The sequence below is a fragment of the Lutra lutra genome, chromosome 9 (assembly GCF_902655055.1).
Source record: "Lutra lutra chromosome 9, mLutLut1.2, whole genome shotgun sequence".
In the NCBI taxonomy this organism is placed as follows: domain Eukaryota; kingdom Metazoa; phylum Chordata; class Mammalia; order Carnivora; family Mustelidae; genus Lutra; species Lutra lutra.
In genome coordinates, this window is record NC_062286.1 from 113,560,264 (window position 1) to 113,568,008 (window position 7,745).

At 48.4% G+C, this 7,745-nt stretch overlaps 1 long non-coding RNA gene across 1 annotated transcript; it reads right to left on the reverse strand.

Moving 5' to 3' along the window:
• Positions 1-1,865: 1,865 nt before the first annotated feature.
• Positions 1,866-3,911, reverse strand: LOC125109076 (uncharacterized). The gene is made up of 3 exons (XR_007130098.1): positions 3,837-3,911; positions 3,612-3,759; positions 1,866-2,476 (listed from the first exon to the last, which is right to left on the reverse strand). It is a non-coding gene; the product is annotated as an uncharacterized LOC125109076 (long non-coding RNA).
• Positions 3,912-7,745: the final 3,834 nt, after the last annotated feature.

Below are 7,745 nucleotides of genomic sequence, written 5' to 3' on the forward strand. Positions count from 1 at the left end.
TGTGCTCTAAGCTCACCAGCCTTCATTTGGTGGCAGGAATTCCATAATTGTCCCGGCCTGAGAATTTTCTACATGGTTTTCCTTTGCCTGAGGTGCATTTGTCTGTTCCTCACAAACTTAGCATTTCTAAAAATCCAGTCTCAGTCAAAATGGCATCCTCTCAGAGGCACTCGACCTCAATGCTCCATCTATGTGGCCCAGTGCCCTGCACTGTCCTGACACAGTGCCCTGTGCGTGTTCCTCATTGCACTAGACTCATTGTACTTCCGTGCCTTACCACCTGTCTCCCATGATAGACTACAGTATCCAGGGAAATCCAGGCTATATCTTATGCAACATTTTACCCCCCTGCCCAGCAAAGGGCTTGATGTATAGTGCACCCTTGTAATAAATATTTGTGAATGAATGAATGGGGAAATGGGAGGCAATGATCAACCCAAGAGTGGAGCCAGGATGTAGCCTTTCAGGCACTGTAGCAAGCCACTCAGTGAGGTTTTGGTGACAAAACAATTCTTGTGTTTTGTGGCCCCCCATTCAGTCACCCTAGATTAGCAATAACTGGACATCAGGAATTAGAGGTACTCCCAGAACCAATCTTCCAAGGGGAAGGAAACGCATTAAATTGCCCAATGAAAGGAACAAGACCCCTGTAATTCCCGCCATCTCTGCACCCCTACCCACCTGGGAAATCTGTGATGTCACAGCGTCTTGATTCTTAACACAATGGCACATGGGCTGCTCTGGCTTGTCAGAGGATGTGACTGTCATAGCGTCTTTGTTTGTAGGTGTGACAATGCTTTCCCCACACAGCGGGGAGAAACTGCAAGCTGTAATTGCGCCCTGGCCCCCTATTATCAAAACCATACCACTTCCTCCCAACCTTAGAAAATACTCCCTAAAGGTACCAGGTGCAGCTGGGGAAGATCTCTCAATGCCAAAGGAGATGTGTAAAAAGTAGGAAGAGCTTAAATCAGGGCTGGTCAGAGATAAGGCCAGCATCCCTGGGTCAGCCCCACACTGGTAACCTGCTCTCAGAAGGGAGCCATTGGCCAACCCAGTCAGTCTGCTCTGACCGGCCACCTGCCCATAGCCTGCCTGGCCTCAGAGGGACCCCCTGATTCCAGAATACAGTCTTGCCCTTCAAAGTACATCTGATTTCGTTACCCATACTGTGAACTTGCCGGGGCAAGACACCAATATCTCCTGAGAACCTGAATATACAAATGGATGATGGCCAGACCATAAATGACAATAGAACTCTTAGCCACCGTCTGTAACAACCAGTTCAGGAAGCCAAATGCTCAAAGCAATTGGCCTGGTATGGTCAGGAATTGTTCCCATGACTTCCAGCTTCTTGATTTCATGTACCTGTTTCCCACCCAGGGCCCACCAAATAAAGGCAAATGGGTTCCCCCCCACCAATCACACAAGATGCCCGGCTTCTAGTCAGGCTCCTTCCAGGGTCCCCATGGCAACAACCTCCAATCATGGCACACCTGAAGCCTTCCTTCCTCTCTGTGCTAGAACATCTTCCACTCCCTGCCTGCCTTTAAGTCCCTGACAAAGTAATGGTGGCTGACTCCCTTGCTGTAATAAGGCTTTGAATAAACAGCCTCTGTTTGTTCTCATCTAGGAGGTCTTTGCTTCTGTCCACAGCTCTCCTGGCGGGTCCAACAAGACATAGTCTGCACTGCACATCCTGCTGACCCCAGCCTTTGGCCAGGGGCATTATTTGCAGACAACATATGAGCCCTCTGTGCCTTGTCACTTGTGACTTGTCAAATCCACTCCAAGGTGGTGAGTCAACACTTAGTCTGAGTTACCCCCCGCTTGGCATTGAGTCCTTAGCTACGTCTTACCAGTTTAGTGCCCAGGTTTTTGACTGGGTCTCCTTTGTTTGCATTCTTGGTGGAATTGGGACGTTCCTCTCTTTTGTGCTTCCATTTGGTGCTGTTCTGTCAAAACTCTTGCTCACCAGATGGAGAATCACAGGGCAGAACACAGACAGAGGCCCCCTGTAGGTTGTAGGTCAAGCCAGCCTCATAGAGTGGTGAGTTTGTGGTTCTCACTGCACCAGAATCCATTCAGACAAACTGCTGTGGATGACTAGTAAAGCTGAATGAGGGTCTCCTTCCATCTCAATACCTTGTCCAGAGAGAGTCTTCTCTCTGGTTTTCCACAGGGAGTGCAAATTGTCAGGTCTGCATTTGGAGACAGCCAACTCTCAGGCTGAGGTCCTACAGACACAAGGTGTCAAAGCATCACCTTTCTACAGACCACGGCCAGCTGCCATGGGGTCTCCAAGTCCTCTCCTTCTCAAGGAAAAACTCCTGTCTCTGATCGATTATTCTCATTAGAATCCAAATCCTTGTGCCTGTCTTTCCAAACGGCCTAACTTCGCCAAGGATCGTTTGGACTTTCAGTGGCCACTCCAGGGAATGCTTGACTTGCACAAAATTGTTCATTTGAGAGACACCTTTAGAAAACAAAAGGAACAAGAGAGAGATTTTTATCAGTGTGCTGATGTCCCCAAAGTAAATTCTGATTTAAAAATTGCTTCACTGGAAGATTCTTTGGCCAAAGCTAAGGAGCAATTTGAAAACTCAAGTAACAGCCAACTAGACTTGTTGCCCTTAATCTTTCTCCTCCTTGTCCTGCTCTTACTTCCCCAGATGCAGCCCTGCCTCTCCCCCCTTACTTTTCCACGGCCCCCCTCCACAGCTCCAGGGACCTCTCCTCCTCCTCCCCTGTCCAGCCCCTATGCTTTCCCCAAAAGCTCCTAAGATCCTTAAATTCCAGTCACCTCTAAAGATTCATGACTGCCATGAGCCAGGTATGGAGATAACTGTAGAATTAACTAATTAACCAGAACTGAATGGGTAACTATAATAAAAGATGTCTCTAAACCCAGAGAAGACTAGCAACTATTTGTAGAAGAATTAGAATTTGTTTGGGTGCATGGGAGCCTGGGTCACCTGAGCTGTCACCAATTTCACCCACAATGGTCAGACCCTCAGGACTGAACCCTGGATGACAGGAGCTAACTAAACTGATGTTGTTCTCTCGAACCTAAGGGTCAAAAACAGGGTCCAAAATAGAGCAAGATCCCCTAAAAACCATCCCTGAAACTTTTCTAATAAAAACCCCCTGGGTCACAATTCGATTGTTCAAAGGAAGAAAAGCGAGGCTCTGGGTCCCTGTTGTTTGTGTGGCTGTTTGTGTCTCCAACACTCATCCAGATGTGTGAGTGAAGGTGTTCTGTAGATGTAATGAACATCAACCATCAGTTGGCTTTAAATAGAGGAGACGACCTGTAATATAGGGTGGGTGGGCTTCACCCCATCAGGGGAAGGCCTAAAGAGCACAAACCAGGGTTTCCCAAAGAAAAAATTCTGCCTCAAAACTAACATCGAAACCCTCCCTGGGATTCCAGCCTGCGGGCCTGCCTACAGATTTCAGACTCAGGCCTGCAACTTTGACTCTTACCTGAATTTGCAGCTTGTGCTACAGATTTGGACTTTCCACCCCCCACAACCTAGTGAGGAAGATGTCGGCAGGGCCACACTCCTGCCAAAGTCTGGGGGGGGGGGGGGGGGAGAAGCCATCTTTACCTCTTCCTGTTTCCGGAAGCTGGTAATCTACGGCAGCTGGTAATCTTTGGCCTTCCTCGGCTTGTGGTCACATCCCTCCATTCTCTGCCTCTGTCTTCATGTCGCTTTCTCCTCTGTGTATGCATGTCCCATCTCCCTCTGGCTCACCCTGATAAGGACATTTATCATTGGGTTTAGGGTCCACCTGGGTAATCCAGGAAGAACTCCTTATCTCAAAGTCCTTACCTTGGTTATATCTGTACAGACTCTTTTTCTGAAGATGGTGACATTCACAGGCTCCAGGGATTAAGATGTGGACATATCCTTTGGGGATTCATTCAACCCATCTTGGTGGGACCAGATGATTTCAAATGGGCATTAGCTGAACAAGTCATCGATGTTCCTCTGCGATGTAGGTACCGACCCAGAGCAGCCTTCTGCCATGATCAGAGAAGTCACTGGGTCCTGCAGTGTCCAGTGACCACGTTCCTTCAAAGGCCTGAGGCCCTAGACAAGAGCCCAAACCAAAAGCTACAAGAACATATCAGACACATTCCAACCCTGGGCCCTTTCTAATCCCTTTTGGAAGCAGGGGCAGTACCACTGTAATCCAGCTCCTGCTGGTGCTTCCCAGAAACCCTCTTCCTGGGAGAAAGGTGCCCACTCCTGCCATAAACAGACTAGGCTCCCAAAATGTGTGAAGGTCCTCCTCATCACCTCTTGCTAAAGGATGGCACCCATCAGTGCCTCTCAGTGACACTCGGGGTATACCGTCCTTCCTGTCTTCATCTGTTGATACACACGTTCATCCACCAACTGAACAAACCCACTGAGCAACTTCCAGAGCCCAGGCCTGCACTCACGGCTGGGCACAAAGACACAAATATGTCACAGTCACTGAAAATCCCAAGAAGGCCATGATTTCCAGACACCACAGGTAAACAACGAAATTACAAGGCACTGCAGAGGAATAAATCAAAGACAATGGGGGGCCCAACGGGAGAGGGAAGCGGGATTTTTGCAGATACTTAATCCCCAGGTGGGACAGTGATTACCGCCATTTTACATTCATGAGGAAATGGAGGGTCCGAGAATCAGTCACTAGCCTACAGAAGAGAGAGAAGGGGAGAATGGTAGGAACTGGAGGGATAAGGCATGAAGAAGACCAAAGTGGTGAAGGCAGCCTTGCATCCTAATATTTTTCCTGGGACACTTGGGATATTTTTGTTTGTTTGTTTGTTCCTCCACCTTCTATTCTCCAGGGAATCATTATCAAGGGAAATCCTCCTTTCTTCACTGTCTTCTCCAGAGAATCTTGGCCCAGGAGAAAGGAAATGGAAAATGGCTTTGGGCCATCTTATTTGTGAGCTGGAAGGTTGACATCTCAGCAGGAGTTGTCTCTGCCTCCCTAAGTGGGACTGGAGTCATGCAACCCTGCCTGGCCTCTCAAGCTGATTATAGGCCACTTCCTCTGAGTTGACTGGCCTATTTTAATTCCGTGTTAGGAAATCTCCCTCATTAGCATTTGCCGCTCTGTTTGAGGGTCAGAGAATTTGTCAGGTTAGCAAAGTTTATCCCTGGAATTTTCTCATCTTCCTTTTCATTCCCACAGAATATCCCTACGGATCGACTTCCTCACTCCTCGCATTACCCAATCTCAGGGGCGGAAGGAAGTAGTAAGCTTGTATGTCTCTTGTACTAGGAGGTACAAAGAAAATGTGATGGAATGAGAAATGCTGATTCTTGGAGTTCGGAGACCCAGATTATAGGAGTAGACTTCTAGGCAAGGAAGGGGAGAGATTCTCATTGGCACTGGGTGGATTCCACTAGAAAGGGATTGCTAATTCTCCTCGAAGGTTAAAGTAATGCCTGCTAGCTGAGTCTCCACTGCCCACTTCAATCTCCTTGTGCATCGCCAGCTCATCCCCAAATGGTATTCCCAACTCTCATGGGTTTTTTTTTTAGCAAGCTGTTCTGAAAGCATGGTGCATGGTGGGCCTGGTCAGAAAAGAGTGGCCACATGAACAGCAATCCCTGGGCCTGGGTGGAGTGTTGGCTGGGGTTCAGCCAATCTACCTGCTCTTTTCACATCCATGAGGCATTGCCTGACTAAAGCCCAAATCAAGTCTTCCCAGGGCTCTTGCTGTTCTGCAGCATGGACAGGCTGGATGGTCATCAAGTCTGTTCCCTTTTCCTGGGCACTTGGCTGAACCACATCTACCCCTTGCTTCTAAGTGGGAATGTGGACTAGGACAGAGGTGTTGGGTGTGGCTCCTCAAATGTCCACATAATCCCCCACACTCCCTCTGTTCACTGGGCAGCGGGATGTTGACAATTTAGAAGACGTCTCCAGGATCCTGGAGAATTCCCAGGCTCTGAGGAAAAAGGAGAGCCACGCATTGGAAGGAGCAGGGATCCCTGAGTTGCCTCACGATCTGTCCATGAGCTCTGCCAACCAGGGACATCCACGCTGGATGTTGAGTAGAAGAGATTTAAAGTTTCATTGCGCTAAGCCGCTGGCATTGCTTATTACAGCTTTTCACCTACCACAACTAATCTCTGCCCCACTCGGGAGTTTTCCACGCTAGTGTGTCTTCCGATTTTGTCCAATATCCTGCTTCCCAGCTTATTTCCGCTCCCAAAGAACATAAAAAGAAACAAAAGTCTCTCTCTTAGGAGCAGAAGCAAACACAGCTGCAAAGCTAACAGCCATTCCAAGGGTCTGCAGAGCTGTTCGCCAGTCTCTGAGTGGGATATTGTTCTATTGGCGCCCATCCCCAACCTCTACCATCTCCACTGTGATGGGAGATAAAATCACTAGCCTCCAACTCCATTAACTTTAAGCAAAAATTAGCATAAATTGTCAAATCATAACTGGCTTGCTTCAAGTCCCCAGCAGCCCCAGTTGATCAGGCTGGGAGGAAAGATTACCAAGTATCTCCTTACAAATGACATCCTTTCCCCCACATACTCCCTGACCCAGGATCACTGAGAGGCACCATTCCTAAACACCAAGCTCTGCTGTCTTGCGGATGAGAGATGGTAGCCCCAAGCCTTGACCACAGGAAGTAACTGGACTAAATGATACAATTAGGGGTATCAGGAAGGCTTAGATTGCTTTAATAGTCATTAGCAAGTTCTAGCTCTCTTCCTAATGCTTAGAGACCCTTTCTGCCATTTGGATGTGAGCTCCAGGAGGGACTTTGCTTTATTCAACATCATATATGTGGTTCCAGTGCCCGGAACTGTTACAAGCATATAGCTATTGTTAAATTTGTGTTGAACGGACAAATAAATGTTGGTGGGGTGGGAGGGAACTGAGGGCTGCTGGTCCTCCCCAAACAGGATACCCATCAGGAACGCCTTCTCTGTCCGCATTCTGTCCCATTCAGCATTCTGTCTCAGCAAGTGACAACCTCCTGCACCGTCTTCAGGAGAGGGGAGGATGTTCCAGATCTCCTCCAACCCCTCATGACTTCTCAAGGGAGCTGAAGTCCAGATTTATCAGCCTAGGAGTTAACTTCTCTATTGGGGGATGAACTCCTTTTTCTCTATGCTCGCTCTAAAGGGGTCTCATAAAGGAGGGGAGAGAAACACAGGTGCTAGGGATCCATCTTAAATCAAGACTTGCCACTGGATAGCAAAGAACCTAAAGACCAGCAGGGTCACCAGGGCTCCCCTGCTGTTCATGCCTACTCTCCTGTAGTCAATTCTCAAAGACCCAAGTAAAAGATGGAAGATGGAATGGGGAAACTGAGGGTCTTGGAAGAGCTGTTTCTTTTTTTTTTTTTTTTAAGATTTTATTTATTTATTTGACAGAGAGAAATCACAAGTAGGCAGAGAGGCAGGCAGAGAGAGAGGAGAAAGCAGGCTTCCCGCCGAGCAGAAAGCCCGATGCGGGGCTCAAACCCAGGACCTGGGATCATGACCTGAGCCGAAGGCAGAGGCTTAACCCACTGAGCCACCCAGGCGCCCCGGAAGAGCTGTTTCTAAGCTTGGACTCTAAGAGCTTTAGCTTCCGGGCTGGGGAGGCCAGTATAAGACAGATGTTACCCATCTCTCAACATTTGCCCCTTTTTCTGCTTTTTCTCCAAAGAACATTTCCACCTAGGCCTCTCCAACCTCCTGCCTCGGTCATCCATGGCCAGTGGGTGC